Source organism: Aedes aegypti, chromosome 3 (genome assembly GCF_002204515.2).
Source record: "Aedes aegypti strain LVP_AGWG chromosome 3, AaegL5.0 Primary Assembly, whole genome shotgun sequence".
NCBI classification, from domain to species: Eukaryota; Metazoa; Arthropoda; class Insecta; order Diptera; family Culicidae; genus Aedes; species Aedes aegypti.
In genome coordinates, this window is record NC_035109.1 from 177,326,609 (window position 1) to 177,348,925 (window position 22,317).

The window sequence follows — 22,317 nt, forward strand, 5'->3', positions numbered from 1 at the left end:
CTGGCGAGAAGATTACGAACTGAGGGTGGGTTAGGAGCACAATCAGACCCTTGAATGTGCAATGTGGGGTAGTAATTGGGAATGCCATTGACGGTTTGTAATCTTCTACGAGGTTTTCGAAAACCAACAGGGCGCGTGCACCGGGTTGCGGATAGGAGCAAAGGGAGATCAATAGCATCTACCTAAAATAATAGAGCAAAAAGCCGTTCCATGATTAGGTAATGTTTAGCGATCTTCTATGGTGTTCTAGTACTATAAAATTCTTCACTCACTGGGAATTTTGGCCTTGATAATATCAATAGTGATAAAAACATAAAATAATACCTAATACATAATAAGTACAATGTAGCTTCAATGTAGTAATAAATGAAATAAAATCAATTTTCTATACTTGACAAGGTTTTGAAGACAATCAATGAGTGAAAGAACTACCTATTAGAAAAGCCACATCAGCTAAGGCTATACATATACAAATGTTGGTCATAGGGTCATGGCGAGCATTCGGTATGTATGTCTATGACTGATTCTTATCTAATAGGGGCACTAGAAGACCACGCGGACAATTTCGAAACAAACTATTTTTATACATCGGTCTTACGATCCGAAAGGCTCAGCTATGCTGCAAAGTCATTTTAAAAGCTATTCATTACTACTGTTTAATTGTTTATAATTCTAACAAAACTACATAATTAACTCATTACTAATCACTGTTCCTATATTCTCTTTTTCTCTCCTTCTTATCTGTTGCATGATTATGATCATCACTAATATAATGCATGAGCATGCACAATAAGAATAATTTCAGGATTGAAAGCAGTACATGGATACCTGGATAGAATAGCTTCGAAAAGGGTGCTCAAAATATAATATTTCTGATCAGGGAAGTATTTTTATAAAGGGTATGTAAAATTTTTCCATTATTAACACTTAGATCACACAAACAAATGAACTAATAATATCAAATATTTATATATAAATCAGCATCGTCAATCAGTGCAAAAACAGATAAAGTTTGTAAAGTTATCACCATCGATTGAATTGCGCTCTGTATAGTAATGTTCAATCAGTATCAAAATCTCCTAAAGCGTCGCATTGTGCCATCAGCAGCCCTTAGCATCACTCTCATATTGTTATTATTTTGTTGTTTATAAATTTTCTAGAAAGCGATCAGCATATTCTTTCTTACTTGTACAATGGCCGATCTATCGGGAATTTTAATAAGTCAAATCTAACTTCAAAACTCAAATTAAATTGCTTTCAGCACATTTACATTTTGCAGCATTAATCGCATTACTGTGTCAAGTCTTCTCCATTCCCTATACCCTACCCCAACCCTTCTTATCCTTTCCGATGGTGTTCAAGTGGTCCGCATAGACTATTACGGCCATTACCTATCCCTTCCCCCGGCTTTGGACTGACTTGCGCTCTCATTGCCCCACCAAACGCTGCAAAATGAAAATGAAAATGAAAATGAAAAAATAGCAGTTTTAAAATTTCGAATTTCGGCTTGACATTATAGTTTTAAATTGTATCTCACTTACCATTGGAACAATCTCTCCTACTTATCAAACCTACACCTAAACCGAAAATGTTTAAAATATTTGTAGAAGAAAAATTTTGAAATGAAAAACTGCTATTTTTTCGAAAAATTTCACCTAGTGTCTCACTTTTCGGCAGGGATTCAGAAAAAACTGAAATTTTGTAGTTACAAAATTGATCATATTTGTAGTTCTGTGGAGAAAATTTCAGCTCGATTGCTTGAAACTACAGCATGTCAAAGTTGAGCATTTTGTATGAAAATTGACATGCGCTGCTATTATTCAGAACAGCACTGTACATAATACAGTTTAGCCGAGCAGGATATCAAAACGAAATTTCAGTAATTTAACGTTTACGTTATTTTTAGAAAAATAAATAGTCAAACCCATCACTTTATAGCACCATATTGACAAAAAATCACGCAAAAAATACCCAGATGCTTCTAGAAAATTTTCCTGGGAATGCCTACGCAAATTCTTCTATAGAGTAAGTATACCACGCTTGTGATATTTCTAGGAATTCTTCCAGAAATTTCTACAGGCATTCCACTAATAATTGCTGCGTGTTGCTTCGGAAACAGATTTTATAATTTATTCAAGGAAATTCTCCTTAAATTCCTCCTCGGCTGTTCCCAAGGTTTTTGTTATAGGGATTCCAACAAAAATCCCACCAATGCATTGAGAAGTTATTCTAAGCTCAACGTATTCTTGCCTTTTTAGAAGAAATCTCTGTATGGAGTTTTGGAGTTCCTCCTGGAGGGATGCGTTGAATATTTTCTTGAGAAATCCTTGTGGGTATTTGTCGGGAAATTATTAGAAAGATTTGCGAAAGAAATCTTTCCAAAATTCTGATATGTTGAGAAACTGTAAGTGCATTCCCTGGAAAAATCTTTAGGATAATCCATGACGAAGTGCTAGAACACATTTTCAGAGAAAATACGAATTCCAAGGGAGTCGCTACCCACAGTTTGGGAAATTAAAGTCTCTCTGGTACCAAACCGAATGACGTCTTCCACATAGCGTCGGAAGTAGTGCGCAGTATAGAGCATCTGATATGCCTCGTAGACATTTGAATTTACAGGAGATCCAAATTTAATCTTAAAAAATAAATCCTAGAGTAAACCTTGGCAATATCTTTGAAGAAAATTAAAGGTTTTTGTTTTTAAAAGAAATGCTGGAGAAATTTCTGGAGTCATCCCTGTAAGAATATCTGGATAAGGTCCACCGGGGTAAGCCATAACGGCTGAGACTAGGTATAGTAGTGAAAGTTTATTATGATCAGAAATTAAATTACAAAAACAATAAATAAAAATCTGTTAATTTTTATTGAAAATATGTTTAAAAACTTTGTAATTCATCTTGCCCCACCCATTCTAGCATACCCCGGTGTAATTGAGTTCATTTTCCGGAGGATTTTTTTTAAGCATTCTGGCAAGTAATTTATCTCAAATATAAACTGCGAGAATTTATAAAGGAAATCTTGGAAGAATTTCTGTAAAAATCATAATAGCAGTTTCGAAGTGACTGCCTAGAAACGCAATAACATAAAAAATTGAAAATTACAATTTTCACGTCGAAAAACAACAAACAGCCATAACGTTTCCAAATCTCAATCTATTTTTATGGTATATGGAGTGAAAGTCTCTTATATTCAAGTAAGAGACTTCATTCATTCAAACCACCTTGACATTTTTAAGTTTTCAAGTTTGAGCTAGAAATCTCGAAAAGAAACTCTTGCCCTTCTCGAACTTTTGCCCCACTTCACTGTACATTATTTAATTTTCATAAATTCAGTTATTATCTAAATAACACTGAACAATATAAGGTTCTCCATTCTCGGTTTCGTTCCATGCTAGCCAAATCGTTGTGCTGGTCTGTTCACCTAGCTCACTGATCTCCACGTTTTATTTATTTATTTTATTTATTTTATTTATTTTATTTATTTTATTTATTTTATTTATTTTATTTATTTTATTTATTTTATTTATTTTATTTATTTTATTTATTTTATTTATTTTATTTATTTTATTTATTTTATTTATTTTATTTATTTTATTTATTTTATTTATTTTATTTATTTTATTTATTTTATTTATTTTATTTATTTTATTTATTTTATTTATTTTATTTATTTTATTTATTTTATTTATTTTATTTATTTTATTTATTTTATTTATTTTATTTATTTTATTTATTTTATTTATTTTATTTATTTTATTTATTTTATTTATTTTATTTATTTTATTTATTTTATTTATTTTATTTATTTTATTTATTTTATTTATTGTATTTATTTTATTTATTTTATTTATTATACAGGTCGGACTCGATTATCCGGAGTGTCGATTTTTTTTTCACTCCGGATAATCGAATTTTCCGGATAATCGAATCACTAAGAAAAATATTAAAATCTTCGATAAAAGAACTAAAATATTATCTTTTATCGTTATTTTATTTATATGATGCGGTGGTGTAGCCAGATTTTTTTCTAGGAACAGTACGGGCCTTTACAAGAAAAACAAATTTTTGACCAGCATACACAAAAAACACTTTTTCAAACACCCTCTTCTTAAACACGTTCTTAACTGATAATCGAGTCTAAAATTCCGGATAATCGAATCCCGGATAATCGAGTCCCCGGATAATCGAGTCTCCGGATAATCGAGTCCGACCTGTATTATTTTATTTATTTTATTTATTTTATTTATTTTATTTATTTTATTTATTTTCTCCATCTGACACAATTGTCTTAATGAAGATTGATGGGGGAAAAAGCCAAATTGAATTGCTAGCATGGTGCATAAATCAAGTTGGCATAAAAACCCCATATCTTTTCGACAATGATTTACACATACATAACATATAAACGTCTGGCAATACAAATTAAAATACTAGTAATTAAAACACAAATATAAACACACTTAGATTTTATCACAGATTTCTGTGAAATTTCACCGAAATCTCAACAGCAGATTTTTCGGTGATCCGTTCGGTGATTTATTATTTCACAGAACGATTTGTAAGACTTGATAAAGCTCATCTGTCAAAAGAACCGAAGTGTTTGGTGATTTTGTACAAACGTTCTGTGAATTTAATGTTTGTTTTTGAATGTTTCACCGAACAGTTCGGTACTGTTTTACAAATTTACGGTAGTTTATTGGCTATTCAATTTGCATTTCACCGGACGATTCGGTATACGTTTACAGAATTCCTGTTAAAAGAAAAAATATTTTTACTTCGTATATTCGGGGATCTGATTTTATTCAAATCATTTCGAAGAGGTGCTGCTTTTGAAATGATGAATGACGCAGATGTAGTTAGACGTTCAAACGCGATAAATGGAATTAACGGTGTTTGAAAATGAAAAAAACTTAATCTCTATTTTCCACTCTTCATGTTTATTCAAATTTAAAACAATGAAACTGATAACTACAGGACTATCAACCACTTCAGACTATTTTCAGAAGTTCTCTCCTAGGTTCTAAATACCTTACATTTAAAATTGCAATACTTTTTTTTCACTTTGTTTATCGTTAGATGAAACAAGTATCAATTCTGGATCAGCCTGTGGTTGTCAGTATAACCGACAATTGATTTCACAGATTTTTGGTGAAAGTAGTAAAATTTTCCATCTTCACCGAACTAAATGTGAATGTTCCACAGATTTTTGTGATTTTTCCGCCTCTACAGAACATTCGGTGAATTTTTGACAGTTCTGTTGAAAACATTTGTTTTTCACCGAAAAATCCGTGAAATCATATTTCACTGAACTGAATCTGTGGATTATTTTACAGAATTCTGTGTTTAATTCTAAGTGTGAACAAAATTACAAAATACATAAATACAAAGAATTATTAAACTAGTAAACAATTTAAGCTTCACCTGCTTAAAGGAATAATCTGGTCAGACATGTAAAAGTCGTAATGCTCAGCAGTTTCATTGTAGCGGTGGGCCATAAATCTCAGGGCATCAACGGCTGTTGCGACTTGGTAAATGTAAGAAGTTTCGTCGACGAAGGGGACGTTCGGGAACGTAGAGTTGCAGCTCCGCTAGAATAGCTGGTGCATCAACTTCGCTGTTGAGACCCTTCGAAATGAACTCTGCTTGCATACTATGTCTTCTCTTTTCTAAGGTGTCGATTCCAAGCAGCATGCATCGGTGTTTGTAGGGTGGGAGATTGAGGGCATCATGCCATGAAAGATTCCTAAGGACACCAAACCAGCACAGAAGATTCCACTATCGAGCGTACTAAAGCGCAATAGAGTGACTTGAAGCAATGGGGATCATCAGCGGGATTTGGGGCAAGTGTGCCACCTTAAGCAAATTGTTCTCAAACTTTGTCTAAAGTTTAAAAAACCCACCAATTCAGCCTCATGATGTTAGTTTCACATTTTTTCATGAGCACTGTGCCATTCAAAAAGAAATTATTAGTTTTTGAGCTCCTCAAATATCATCCAAAATAACCTGATTTTCAACACTATGGGGCAAGTGTGCCACCTTTATGGGGCAAAGTATAGGAAGAAATACCTGTGTCCCATCCCAGGAAAGGCGGAGGAAACAACAATGGAGTGAGCATTAACATTTTTAGCAACGCCACTCCCAACGATATTATACATCAACCCTTAATGAAACGTTTGGTACGGTTGTTCCCGTTTCTTCCTTATGCAAATTTGAAAACTTCCGTTTATCATGCTATTCACAAGTGAATAATCTGATAGCCGTTATTTTTTTAGTTGTTTTCATACTGAAGTCTGCATAGTGGGCCTGGACTTTTTTATATTTATATCACATTGCTGATGTGCTACAAGTATTAATATTGACAAGAAAATACCCGAAAGAATTTCGGTATTTCCAGGATGCTTTTCAATATTGGCTGTGCAAGCGCTTAGAATAGAATAGAATAGAATAGAATAGAATAGAATAGAATATAATAGAATAGAATAGAATAGAATAGAATAGAATAGAATAGAATAGAATAGAATAGAATAGAATAGAATAGAATAGAATAGAATAGAATAGAATAGAATAGAATAGAATAGAATAGAATAGAATAGAATAGAATAGAATAGAATAGAATAGAATAGAATAGAATAGAATAGAATAGAATAGAATAGAATAGAATAGAATAGAATAGAATAGAATAGAATAGAATAGAATAGAATAGAATAGAATAGAATAGAATAGTGTTCGGAAACCGTCGAAGTTGAAGAAAAAATCCGTGAAATCTGCCACTTCAAAGCAGATCAAAGAGTTAGTTTCTTCGTTTCCCTCCTGCGAATGACTTTCACTTTCTCCTTTTATTTCACGATTTACAGCTCTTAACTCCCTTTTCTGTTTGCATGTAATTTTAATGTAGTGTCGTAGCTTCAATCAATTCAACATGTGTGTTCTAGCTCTGATCAGTAGTTATTATATCGCCCACTTCTAGCTTAAACTTCTCAAATTTCAAATAAAATAGTTAACTGTAAATAAATTCAATCTATCTTAATCACGCGACTTTTAATTTTTTGCCCGTAATCTTGTTTGACGTTTTGCCTTTCCCTTCCATCACATTTGTTCCTCCTTCAAATTTCCTTCGTCGGCCGGCAGTGGTGCCAGAGGTGCTGGTCCGAACAGTTCCCCGGCCCGTAACTCTGGTCCTTCGTTCACATCTGGTCCAGTGCTACTACAACCTATTTCCAGCACAGCCAGCTTCACTGTCGCGCGTTTGAACAAGCCACCCTTTGTGCGTACCCACGCTTGGCGCACTCTGCCATCACTGGAAACGATTGGCGCCTCCACGATTCCTCGTACCCATGATTTCCGGTTCAAACCTTCCACAACGTATACTAGATCTCCTGCTTTCAACTGACGTTTCTCTTCAAACCATTTGGTCCTCTGGTTAACCGTTGGAATGTACTCATGGATCCAACGCTTCCACATTTCATCCGCAAGATATTGCGATCTTTTGAAAGAATCGCGGAGAGTTGCAGACAGGTTCGTTGTTGGTGGAGTTGCATTGGGTTCATTAGGAGAAACACATCGCAAAAAATGATTGGGTGTGAGCGCTCCCATCTCTACGGACTGTTGGGAAACATATGTGAGAGGACGTGAATTTACCATATCTTCAGCTTCTATAATCGATGTTTGCAGAATTTCGTCCGTTAGTCGTCGTCCATCATTCAACACTTCGAGAGCTTCTTTGATAGACCTTACTAATCTTTCCCAAACCCCCCCCCATGTGTGGTACTGCTGGGGGGTTGAAAGTCCATTTAGTTCTGGCTGTCGTGAATTCCTCAGCACAATCAAATCCGATGTTAGATACAGTTGATAAAATTTCCTTACTCGCACCTTTCAAATTTGTACCGTTATCAGAGAAATATTCACATGGCGAACCCCGTCGGCAGACAAATCTTCGTATTGCCATCAAGCAGGCCTGTGTGGTTAGGCTGTACGCAACTTCGACGTGCACCGCTCTTACCACCAAACAGGTGAACAAAACTATCCACCGTTTTTCTACTCGTCGTCCAACTGATACCTCGAATGGTCCGATATAGTCTACGCCGACATAACTAAATGGTCGCAGGTTTGGCGTCAGACGTTGAACTGGTAATGGTGCCATTCTAGGAGGTTGAGGGCGATTACGATGAACTTTACACCAGACACAGTCCTTCATTACTTTCCGTATCACAGAGTTGACTTTCGGAATAAAAAAGCGCTGTTGAAGTTCGTTTTTAACTGTTTCGCGGTAACTATGACCGAACCTTTCGTGGTAGCCTTGCACCATTAATTTCGTGATAGGATGGTCAGCCGGGATAATTATAGGGAATCGCAAATCGAAAGGAAGAAATTCTGCTCGCTCTGATCGCCCTTCCATACGTAACAAACCGTTTTCATCAACTAAAGGAGTCAACTTATAAATCGGACTTGATTTTTCGATTGTCATCCACTCATCCACTGGTCGCTCTTTATTTCGAATCAAGACTTTCAACTCGTCGATGTATGCTTCAGCTTGAGCTATTTTCAGCAAATATTGCTCTGCTTTCAAATACTCAGTTTGCTGCAAAGGAAGGCGAACTGAGCGGATTGCATGTCCAATTAGTCGAGCTTGCGTAGTTGTAGCCTTCAACGTTTCAATGGGAAGTTGTTGAGCTTTCCTTTTCAGATTTGTAATAAAACGGAACAATACCGCTACGGTTCGTACCAGTACTGTCCATTTGGAGAACCGACGAACATCGATCAAGACGTCTGGTACGTTGATGTTATGCAGAAGTAAATTGGCACGCAGTTCCTGCATAGTATTCGCGGGTGGCAAGTTCTTTTTAGGCCACTCTTCCTCCTTTTGGTACAAGAACGGTGGACCTCTGATCCATGAGCTATCCGAAAGTAATTCTACATCGTTTCCCCATTTAGTCAACTGGTCGGCCGCATTCATTTTCGAGGGTATCCAATTCCATTCGCTGAGTTTGGTCAGGCTCAAAATGTCACCAATCCGAAATCCAACAAACTGCCTATATCTTCTTTGATCGGATCGAATCCACGAAAGGACTGTTTGCGAATCTGTCCACATAAACTGTTTGTCGATGGTATAGCTGTGATTCTCGTGCACTGTTCGTGCTAAACGTGCTCCCAGTACAGCACCTTGAAGCTCTAACCGTGGGATCGATAACTGCTTTAATGGTGCAACTTTGGAACGACTCATAACCAATACACACTCGATTTGACCTCGGATGACCGCCCGAAAGTATGCCACACATCCGTACGCAGTTTCACTGGCATCTGTGAAAATATGGAGCTGGAGATTCTCAATTTCGTCTGACCTGTTTTTTCCGAAGTAGCTTCTTGGAATTTTGAACGTCTCAATATCGTGTAGCCGCTTTGACCAACGTTGCCATTTTTGAAAGGACTCATCGTCGATACATTCGTCCCATCCACATCCCGTCCGCCAAAGATCTTGAACTAACATTCTTCCGCGCACAGTGAATGGAGATAACAGACCCAAAGGATCAAAAAGAGCCATTACACGACTTAGAACCATTCTTTTTGTAGGATGATCACTTTCTCCATCTCTTTGCTGGATGCCTGCAACAGATGAAGCAGCAAAGGAAAATACATCGTGTAGTGGTTCCCAAACGATGCCCAAAACTCGTTCATATTCGTTGTCTTTATCGTGGCTGAAGTGCACTTTCCGGCATGCTTCTCTCTCGCCCATATCTTCCAAAAAAGCTCTGGAATTGGAGACCCAATTTCGGATACAAAACCCGCCTTTGGCGTGAATGTATTGTACTTCCTTTGCTCGTTTGATCGCTTCATCAACAGTGTTTGTACTATCAAAATAGTCGTCTACATAATGGCGCCTTATAATCGCATTTGTCGCTTCAGGGAACTTGGTCGTGTACTGTTCAGCATTTAAATTTTTGACAAATTGTGCTGAACTAGGAGAGCACGTTGACCCGAAAGTTAGGACATCCATGACAAATATCTGCGGATCTTTATCAGGATTTGTGCGGAACAGAAAACGTTGTGCCGATTTATCCTCTGGTCTGATCCGTATCTGATGATACATTTCGGCAATATCTCCGCCAAAGGCGACGGGCCTTTCTCGAAAGTGACTAATCACCTCAGGAAGTGAAACCAACATGTCTGGTCCTTTTAGCAATTCTGAATTTAGCGACACGCCATCAACGGATGCGGCTGCATCCCACACTAAACGAATTTTGTCAGGCTTCCGAGGGTTCAACACCACATTTAACGGCAAGTACCAAACATTAGAAGACGGTATTTCTGCTATTTCCTCTGTTGTTGCCTTATGTGCGTAGCCTTTGGCTTGATATTCTTCGATCTGCATAAGCACATTTTCCTTCAGCAACAAATTTTTCTCTAGTTTACGCTCCAGCGCTTTTAGCCTACGAAAGGCCATTGGGAAACTATCGGGAAATTGTCGTACATCTTCTCGCCAAAGCAGCCCAGTTTGGAAGCGATCCCCGATTCGCACTGTTGTCTCCTGCAGTATTGTTCGTGCCCGTTGATCCTCAGCAGATTCTGGTACTCCAAACGAAGTGACACCAACTTCATCCAAAACAAATTGGGCTCGAATCAAATCGTGAAGTTCTTGATTACTTGCTGGTTTGATTGAATGTAGGTTGACAAACGTTTCAGTGGTCGATCGATGTATCTCCGGTCCATATACTGTCCATCCTAAAGCTGAGCGTACAGCGATGGGTTCACCAGGATTGCCAACACGTGATTCTAGTGGCGCGAATAGGTGCAAATTGTTTAGCCCTAGCAATATTTTCGGATCTTCCAATGAATGGTCGGCCACTGGCAGGTCAGAGAGATGTGGATAACGAGCTGTTATTTCGGAAAATCGCACGCATTGCTTCGGCAGCATTAGTTCGGACACTGTACGGGCATCATCCAGTGTGAATTGTTTTTCGCAACCGTTGGCAGACAGCATAAATCTGATTTTGCGTGAACAATTTTCATGTCGCTTTATTCCACCAGTCCAGGTTACTATCAATGGTTCGAGTTCACCGGTCAGCTTCAATCGTTTAGCTACAACTTCGTCCACTAGTGTGCTAGAAGAGCCCTCGTCTAGGAAAGCTAGTGTTTGCAAGCTCAAGTTTCCGGCGAACAATGTTACCGGCACCATGCGAAATATCACTCCACGTGACAGGTTCTTGTGTGCATTACAGCCAACTTCCATCAGCTGAACCGATTCTTCCCTTCGATGAAGCAGATAATGATGATTTCCTCCACAGTCCTTCACGGAACAACGCAGTTTGAAAGTACACCGACTATTTCCATGCGAGTTCAAGCAGAGATTGCATAGCTTTAGTTTTTCTACTGCCTTGATACGCTCAGCCACATTCATACGCTTGAAATCGTCGCAGTACCGAATCTTATGGTCGGTACGTTTGCAAATCCAGCATGGTTTACCTGGGCTCGCCGGCAGCGACATTATTCCTTTCTTTGACTCTGAATTATGCAGATGAATGAACTCTTTTTTCCGGCATTTTTCTTTTCCAGATCGAGCTACATCATTATGCGACCAATCAGTAAAATCGGAAACTTCCGACACATCAGAAACGATGTCCGTCATAAAGTCGGTGAACATTCTGAGCGGGGTGTCATTTTTACCTCGTTTGAATCTTACCCAATCTAATTTGTAGCTTGGAGGAAGTTTTTCTACAAGTTCCTGAACCAACATTGGGTTGTTCAGGTGATCTTTCAACTGAGCAGCTTCTAAATGGTCGCAAAGCTGTTTTACCGTTATTCCGAAGTGGATGAACGACTCTAAGCGATCGACCTTAGGTGGTGAAGCATTGCGCACTTTCATCATCAGCGTTTTCAAAAGTTTTTCCGGTTTACCGAAAAGATTACGCAAATCTCGTATGACATCCGGTACCGCTTCTGGAAGAACCAATCGGCTTCTTACCGCTTCCAAAGCGTCTCCTTGTAAACTGTCTTGCAGTCTTTTGAGATTGTCGATATTCGAGAACCCACAGGCTTGAGTAGTATACTCAAAGCTACTGATATAAAGGGGCCATATTTCTGGTTCTCCTTTGAACGTCGGGAGGTGCTTCGACACGGCCTGTCTAGCCGCCAGTTGCTCTTTAGTCACTCGAGCTATTTGCAGCCCTGGCCCATTTCTCCTGCTACCATTCAACCCTAGTGAACCGTCCAGAATCGTCCTTCGCTCTTCTTCTAACTCGCTCTCTTCACTGTAATCGTCATCCGAATCGGTTTCTTGTCTCATGTCATTCGTTGAAGTCCTTACAGTTCCGGTTTCAGGAACTGGTCCTTTTGGATACGCTCCACGGAAATCTTTTTTCGGTGACGAAGCCGACTGCTTTCGCTGCGTGAGCCAATTTTGAACCTTATCTTTACTGGATTGTACCTCCTGTCTAATTAAGTCTCTTCTCTTAATAAACTCTCGCTCGGCCGCCAGCTGACGATCCAACAGCTCTCTTTCCTGTTTCAGCTGGAGCTCGTGCATTTGTTTCTCCAACTCAAGTTCCTTCTCACGCATTTCCTTCTCCATTCGTAACTGCTTCTCATTCCAAATTCGGGTCATCTCCAGACGTTTCGATCTGAGTGCCATTTGATCCGATAGAGCACTCTCCCTCGCACGTAGTTCTTCTTCTATTTCAGCGACATGTGCAGCGACGGAAGAACCTCCGCTCCGTATCGAATCAACTCCACTCTTTGTAGACCCTTTCTTCGAGGTCCTTTTCTTCGAGACCCGCAAGTATGTCTCGCGAGATTTGGTGCACTCTTGGCAGAACCAATCGGCATTTTTAACTTCATCCGTTACTTCGGCGCATTTGAAATGAGCCCACATCTTGCATTCATTGCAACTCACCATGTTGAAATCATCATCCTCTGGTCCACCACACATCAAACAGGTCGCCAGCCGTTCGTTACCATCTTCTGGAGTCTGGAAAGCCATGCTTTGAGGTTAGGTTTGCGTAACTCTTTGATTTTGTTCGGAAACCGTCGAAGTTGAAGAAAAAATCCGTGAAATCTGCCACTTCAAAGCAGATCAAAGAGTTAGTTTCTTCGTTTCCCTCCTGCGAATGACTTTCACTTTCTCCTTTTATTTCACGATTTACAGCTCTTAACTCCCTTTTCTGTTTGCATGTAATTTTAATGTAGTGTCGTAGCTTCAATCAATTCAACATGTGTGTTCTAGCTCTGATCAGTAGTTATTATATCGCCCACTTCTAGCTTAAACTTCTCAAATTTCAAATAAAATAGTTAACTGTAAATAAATTCAATCTATCTTAATCACGCGACTTTTAATTTTTTGCCCGTAATCTTGTTTGACGTTTTGCCTTTCCCTTCCATCACATTTGTTCCTCCTTCAAATTTCCTTCGTCGGCCGGCAGTGGTGCCAGAGGTGCTGGTCCGAACAAATAGAATAGAATAGAATAGAATAGAATAGAATAGAATAGAATAGAATAGAATAGAATAGAATAGAATAGAATAGAATAGAATAGAATAGAATAGAATAGAATAGAATAGAATAGAATAGAATAGAATAGAATAGAATAGAATAGAATAGAATAGAATAGAATAGAATAGAATAGAATAGAATAGAATAGAATAGAATAGAATAGAATAGAATAGAATAGAATAGAATAGAATAGAATAGAATAGAATAGAATAGAATAGAATAGAATAGAATAGAATAGAATAGAATAGAATAGAATAGAATAGAATAGAATAGAATAGAATAGAATAGAATAGAATGAACGATGTATATAAAGCTAGCATTACTGTTTATCTGGGGATGCGGAAAGAAAATCAACAAGCAGCCAGGCTGCTGTTAAACTTAAATTTTCATAAAAAATGATCAGAGTACGCCTAGAAATGTACGGTCGTGATTTCGACACGCTAAAAATTGTTATACAATTTATGTAACACAAAGATTGCCAACTGTTAAAGAATTGTCCAAATCATGCATAAGTCTCCAATAACTGCTCAAAATATGTTCCTAACTAACATACGGCCAGAAACTTTCTGATTTAGTCTATTCATTCGGTATGTTTCCTGCATTGAGCTGATGGAACTTTGTGTGAAGTATTTTAAGTGTGCATTTTGAATGTGGTTTCCTACGAGACAAGCAAACACACAACGGTTAGCACTCGTGGAAAAGATTGTGTTCAATTTGAACAACCTAAATTTTCGAGTCCGCACCCCCTAGCTGTTTAGGAAAAATTGAAGATGATTATAAGTTGGAAAGGGCTCCACAAATGTCAAGTTAATGTCATAAGCTTCAACTTCTTATGAAGCAATTTCCCACTTTAAATCAACTTCATTTGTTCATATACAGCAATGCTAGCTTTACATACACCGTTTATATGCATAAATTGCAGCTTGAACATCATGATTACTTGGGTAATGCATCATCGATCAATTCTGCAACACTCGTGATTTTCTGCCCCGTCGAAGGGAGCTTTTACGTTGTGAATCTCTTTAAATAGACCGTGAGCTCGACGAGAATAATAAGGCCTGAAATGCCCTTCTACGCCTACTTGTCCCACCTTAAGGACCGCAATTCAAATATGCGTCGAGCAGCAGTGAATCAAAAGGTCCAAATTAGACCACCACACTTTTTTTAAACTAGTTGAGCACAAACAGTCCATAAACTTATCAGAACCATACAGTCATGTAAGTGCATAGGATGATAATATTTGATTACAGGATAAAGCAGATTGATAGGTGAAGCTTGGTAATGGAGCTCACAGACAGTAAACTAGAGGAAATCAAAACAACAAATGAATAGAAAAACAAACACAATAACTGATTCAGAAATACTTGATCGTCCGAATTGGACCAGGTTCCCCTGTAATGGAACCAAACGTTTTATAAAACATTAGTCGGTATGAAGTCATAGGGATTAAATTCGGCCCAGATTAAGTTATATGTCGTTTGAAAAAATCTTAACAACAAAACTTGTAGTCCATTTTGTAATATAATTTCTGCAAATAAGTAAATTTGATTTGAATCAAACACCAAACAGTCAGTTGTCACTATGAACAAAATAACGTTCACAACGTGGAATAAACGCCAAAAGCACGATTGGCATGATTCCAAATGCTAAACAGAGGAGCCGCACTATGATTCAATTTCTCTTCAGTAACCGTCAACTGCAAGAAAATCACATTCGTGGGCTACGGACTGGTAAAGATAAATATACAATTGATCGACTCAGACTAAAGCTGAGAAGCTCGCTCTTTCTCTGCAACCGCGGAGGCTCGCCAGAGTGCGAGAGTCACCAGAAAATTTTCATAGCCTCGCTGTCGTCACCGAAAGGACCTGCTGTTCAGTTCGCCAGGACATTTTATTGTGATAATATCCGTGTAATCAATGTATAGATGATTTAGTTTTCTCTTTTTCTTTGTACATACAAAACCATAACGAGTGATAACAATTCCTAGTGTGACGGATTAGAGTGTCAATTTGTGCATTATACCCTCCATAAAATACGCTTGAACTGTTCATTCCTCGGATCCTCATTTCTTCTTTGTCAAGTGAAAATTCATAAAATAGATTTCCCAGACCCCAGCAGACTTTCCGTCTCGGTTTTCTCTTAACAGAATGGGAAAAGCGGAGAGAACAGTAAGAAGAAGGTAGAACAAAGATGTGCTTTGCCGTGGCTCGCCTGTGCTGTGAAGTCAAATGTGGGTGACTTTTTTCTCCGGAGGTGGTGAACATTTTCCTTATCCTTAGAAAGGCTCTAGGGTTTTGTCGATACGAGCTACGAGTCAATACTTGGAACAATCTGTGCTTCATAAGCGGAGAATGGACGCGAAGAAAAGACATTCTGCACTATTTCCGCAACATTAGCAGCAGCAAGGCAGCACACGGTTTTGGGAAATCAATGCCATGCATTGGGTTTAAAAGAGCTTTGCTGAAGTTTATTGGTGTTGTTTCATGTTAAAGCGCCATTTTGACGTTTTAAAAATGCATGCATAAATTCTGCTCCCGAGCGGGTAGTGGGACATGAGTTCTAAACCTATAATCATCACGAACGAGTTGGTGAAAATGTGAAGCGATGCACAAATGAATCAGCCTGAAAAAAGCAGGAAAGCGAATTCAAGGAGCCATACAAAAGGGATTCGATTTTTCTCTGTTATACTAGCAGCAGAAGCAGTGAACGTTGCGTGCCGTTGTGGAAAAACCAGTTGAAGGAAAAAAGGAGGCCGCCGCACTAGTGTAAAAGTATTAAACCTTCGTGTGGCCGGATATAACAGGAAAAGCAACGTCGCGACACTGTCTGTATGGTGTTTGGGAGGAAAATGGAAGAAAATGGTGCATCGTTGATTGCTTCACCGTGTTTAGTGAGATAATTGACCGACAGTGAAACAAATATTGATGATTCAATTACAAACGTTGGAAGATCGAAATACAAATACAAATACCAGTTAAATTTGGATATTTCTCTGTGGAGTATAGTGCGCACAATTCTATAAATTGTTCACATGGAATATCATTTGATTTCATTTTGATCAATAAGTATCGTCGTGTGATGCCGTGTATCAGATGGTGGAAAAATAAATGAAATTATTTATAATTCAAAATCAGTGAAAGACATGCAATAGTTATGTAAAGAGGAAAAATAGTTTGAGCACCGACATCCAACTACTCGTCACTGATGGAGAAACGAGAGAATGAGAGTGACTACAATGCCATGTGAATGTAAAATGTTGTACATAAATGTGGTGCCAACAAACCTAGTGTGGTAGCTAGTGGCAATTTACTGCAAAAAAAAGTGAAGAAATATAAACAGTCTGATGGAGGAGAGCGAATAATAATTCTACCCCTCGGACTGAACTTGTCGTTAATTTTGCATTCTTGCATCACCAATACGAACTTGACGCAGGATTTCTGCCGCCGAACCCGTACCTATATCGTCATACACGCGCCTAAGCTTCTCGTGCAGGACTTCGTCAAATCATTCTTCAAATCTGATTGATGATTACCATTGCTGAGCATCTGATAGCTGAACAAAAGTCCCATTTTCACCAAGGAATACTTCGGCAGCCGTACGGTCCGAGTCGGATGTCTGTCCAAACCCTTTCTATGAAGTTCCTCGAACAATGGTTGAAATACTAGGAGTGGGGTGCCCATGGCACCCCCACGTGATTAAACAATCAAACTGATTAATGTTTCATGGTTTTATTTCCTTGAATATATACCCCACACACATTGCTTTCAAAAACATCGGGTCAAAACCGTAGAAACGAAAACGGAAACATCATATCAATACCCGTAAGAAGTGAAAGGTCTTGCTGCAATGCGAAGGTATGCGTGTAGTATACCGCCATTCTACACTCATTACAAATGTCAACTCGCTATGGATATACTGCGGAATTATTGAATAGCTCCGGAAAAAATATCCTCGTCATCGTGAAAAATACCCAGCAGTAGTATAAAGTGGCGAGAAGGAAAGCCCGATGTTGGTCAACCGACCACTATTCCCAAGCGAACTTGCCGTCTAAGAGAGAAAGCGTGCCGTCGACGCTCTGCTAGAACCTTATCCAGATTAGTGAACATCATCGACTAATCTTCACGAGGATATGGATGAGGAAATCGTACCACGTACATTTCGCGAGAAAGCATTATTTTACACGACTGCCTTTTTTATCTTGCTCGCAACCTTTAGCCTTTTCGCGTTTTTGTTCTTGGTGCCATTTGTGATCGAACCTGCATTCACTACGATTTTCATGCAATTCGATGAGTCACCGGCATTTTGTGTCACCGTCGATAATGTGCATCTGTTTGGCGCAAAAAATTGCAGCTGGGCCTCGTGTCGTGAGGGCTGCACCAAGGATATCTACGAATGTCAGCAAATTCGCGTTAATTATAAAACTAGCGCACAGCTAGCAGCAGAAGCGGCTGCCGTAGAGGCCACCCTAGATGGTTCATCGGCGACGTCCACGGTTGCTTCCAAAGCAGCCACAGCAACAGCTACAAAAACCTCTGGTGATAGTAGTGTTAATAATGATAATAGCAGGAGTAGTTTAAAAAATACCTTGGATAGCTTAAGTGGAAATAGTGAAACAAATAAACCAATTTCTATCACTGATAGAGATTCGTCCTCCAGTCTGTACGGCAGAAGCAGGTTCGATTCTGCCCTGAACCGTTTCGAACGAGCAGTTCGAGCAGACTATGAGTACAGCGATATGCTGGTAGATGACAGAGTCAACGGTTTCGGTGACCACAAAAATGGTCTCATTAGTTCAATCATCGGCGAAGACAACACTTTGATGGAGTATCCAGATGATATGACTGAAATGAATGGCAATGAATCAGAATGGTTCTTCACCGGTGCGCGACTTTTTCCCAACGTGAAAGGTTGCGGGTATCCACCGATTTTAAATTGCACAATATGGACCAAAAAGTATTGGAAAATTGGAACCAACTTCACCTGTTTCTACTCACGAGTGGATCCCGGTCTAGTAATCAGCGATTTGGACATGTGGCAAAACACTTTAAACTTGGTTTACGCCATGGCGATTCCCATTCCATCGTTTATTATCTCCGTGATATATTTGGCATTTGCATATTTCGTGATTTTCAACGAAGACGAAGAAGCTGCTCTGCTGGATAAAAACGGTGAAGAAGAGGAGGGCATCGAAGATGAAATGGACGAAACTGACGAAGGAAACGACAACAAAATAAATGAAAGCGAAGCGGAAATCACCGCAAATCACATCAGTGATAACAACGTGGTGGAAGATGGTCATTTGGTAAATACGACTACGACCACTCCGATCCAGCAGCTACCAAACGGAACGGCCAACTCGATCACCAATGTAAACAACACGAACACAAACACGACCGCAACTACAAACACGAATGGTTCCTCGAAGCCCATCACGCCGAATTCCACGTCCGATATGAATTCTTTCGGCCATCAGCTGAAGGTAAAAATGGCCGATGAAATGTCACGAGAAAGTATCGATGGAGGATTACTGTCGAATTCGGCGTCTATTCAAGGGTTAGTATAAAAATATAAACTTTATTTTCAGATAATTTATTATAACGGAAAGTAAAAACCACTGCTTACCATGTATAGTGAACAGCTTAATATTCTTGAGCAGAGTTTACGCGTGACTGAATTACGCTATGATGAAAATAAGATAATCATCTATCTCCCAGTGGTGATAGTTTCGATCATTATTTATATGATTTGCATGCGTGAGCTGATGTTTGAACATTCTAAGATAGCTGAAATTTCAGATTCAAAAACGTTTGACCACTTATTCATAAAAAATTATATGTGAACTACTGGGCCAGTTCTACCAGCCCCAAATTAAACATTCAGTGTTGATCTGTTAAACCAGCGGTTTTCATATTGTGCTCCGCGAATGTTTTGAAAATTAGTACCGATGTCTTGAAATATCTTTACTTCTTTCTTCAAATACGCTTTAAATTAAACTAAACCTCGCCAATGTTCAAGAGAAGAAGTTTAAAGAACAGAACAATCGATAGTGCTGAAAATTTAAACGTTTAGCAACCCGTCGGTTGCGACCAATCAATATTTCAATTTGACTACTGTTTGTCCTCTAGACCTGTGCCCTAAAAATTAAGAGGTGGTGTTAATTCATCTCTTCACCACATGATGTTTTCGCGATATTTTAGGAAAACATTCAGGATAAGCATTGTTTTTATCTTTATTAACGAGATTTGCAACCCTAAGCTAGCTCATCTCCACAGGCAAAGCATTTGTAATTGGAAGATTAAAAAAATCTGTCGGTGAAAATTTATGCATACATTATATATTAGTTTTTTGATGAAAAATTGAGTTTTCTTGATTTTGATGAGGGAAATAACCATTAAAGTTAAGGAATTCATATTTTGATGACAGAAAATTTCGAAATTTTTAGAGTGTTCTGTTGTGTTGCTAATCCTTGTCGAAAAAATCTGAGGTACATGCAAGTTCAATAATAATCGAAATTTTTTCACCGCGATAGAAATATTTCACGAGTTACATTAATATTATGATTTTTTTCGAAAGAGCTGAACTTGTGGTTCAACCATTTAGACATACCGTGAACCCCCGCTAATATGAACGGTACCTCATGCAAACCATCGGGGTTCATTTTCAATTTGAACTTCTAGTCACCTTACGATCAACAGAAAATCGTACTTCTGGTTACCTCTTTGGCTGTTTTGTTTTGATTCTGCGTTCCGTTCCACAGCGTTCCATTTCACTTGACTCCGTTCCATGACCTGAATGACGTTTGAACCATTTTTAATCTGAACGATGTGCAAATTAGTGGGGTACAAATAAAATAGAGTTCATATTAAATGTGGTCAAACCAACAGTGGTCCTCAGCCTAACTGATTATGCGGGAAAAGAATAGTAGAAAATAGTAGAAAACAATCAAAAACCTTAACTTTATTCCACACTAATGATCATTCCTTAGACAATTTGGAATAATCACCCAGAAGACACCGAAAGAATGACAAGTAAATGCTATGATCTACATACATGAGGTATGCGTCACGAAAACTGTTGACGGGATACACAATATGAACACAAAGATGAAATCACTGGGTTCTCCCATTCTCTTCCCATAAGAAACCATTGAAGCGATCAAACATCTGGATTATCATGAAGTACCCGTAAGTTTCAAAATCTCTCAATATTATCGATAAAATCTGGACTCCAGAATTGCTAATTCAATTTAAGCACCCATGCAACATAGGAAAAACGTTTCTTCGATAGAAATTAAAAGACATCAACAAGCAGAAAGCAACAGTTTTCGCGGAGCCAATCAATGTTAGGAGATTCGAAAAAAAAAATCCGAAGCCTCGGACAACCAAAGCCTTGTTTGTAAATTCCAGAAAATTTCGAAATTTGACGCATAGGTCCTAAGACAGCTTGAAAGCTGTTCCTGAGCTGATACATAAAGGCTTATTCGCGAATTCCAGATAATTGTTAGAATTTTCAGACTTGTTTGAAAGACAAGTTTTCCAAAAACAGTTGATAAAACAATCTAATATAACCCCGGTCACGAAGTTATTACAGCTTACGGGCCACATCACACTACTTTTCAAAATCCTTAAGTGGGCCGCACAAAACCTTCTCGAGGGCCGAACTTTGGTGACCACTGGCTTAAAAAAATGCGTCGCTACGGAAGCTCGCTCAGTTAATCCAACAATCAACAAAAATCGGAAAATTTCCTAAGGGGTCGTCCATAAACCACGTGAACATTTATGGGGGGAGGAGAGGTCTGGCCAATGACCAAGGCATATACAAATTTTAATTTTTTTGTATGGATAAATTCGCATGAGGGGGAGGGGGGGTGTTGCCACGTAGTTAATAGACAGCCCCTAATTGAAACAATTCTGCCGTTTACAAGTCATGAGTTTTGAAATTTTGAAAAATGAAATTAAAACTAATGTTACATTGCCTCGTAATGTGATAGCAATGTAATTTCTATCAGAATTATTTTCTGACAATTGTACAAAATATCTACCTCAAATAAGCATTTTTGAGTTCCTGGTAATTTTTAGAAATTTTAGTTTCCTCCCATACTGCCACAAAATGCACACTTAGTATTCCATTTACTCAATGCCTACTTTTGTCAAATGTTACAAATATTTATTTATTTATTACAGGTCGGACTCGATTATCCGGAGTATCGATTTTTTTCACTCCGGATAATCAAATCCTCCGGATAATCGAATCACTAGAAAAAAATTGATATCTTTGACAAAAGAATTTAAATATGATCTTTTTTCGTTATTTTATTTAAATGATGCCGTGGCGTAGCCAGTAATTTTTTCTAGGAACAGTAGGGGTCTTTACAAGAAAAAAAAATTTAGACCGGCATACACGAAAAACCACTTTTTCAAACCCCCCTTTCTTAATTACGTTCAAAACTGCAAAACCATTCATATTGTATATTGCAATACCAAATTATCTCAGATTTATGCATAAAAGTTGAAAAACAAGAACATCAAAAAACGAATTCCAGATAATCGAGTCTAAAATTCCGGATAATATGTATATGTATATGCACATTGAGGGATAAGAATGCAAACTTTGTAACATACACACTTAAACGGTTTCCCCGAGAACCCAACAGCTGATATCTTGGTAATTATTTGACGATTCTCGGTAAAACTTTTACCGAGATCTCGGTAAACGTTTACCGAATCTCGGTAAAGTTCGCCGAGATCTCGGCAAAACATTCGGATTGCCGAAATCTCGGTAAAATAAGTACCGATATTCGGCATTAAAAAATACCGAATTCTCAGCTGTTGGGTTCTCGGT

The 22,317-nt window shown here is 38.3% G+C and overlaps 1 protein-coding gene across 1 annotated transcript in view; it reads left to right on the top strand.

Moving 5' to 3' along the window:
* LOC5573594 (UPF0769 protein CG18675) overlaps positions 1 to 22,317 on the top strand; it is a 100,237-nt gene that overhangs the window by 45,237 nt on the left and 32,683 nt on the right. The window lies entirely within an intron of this gene.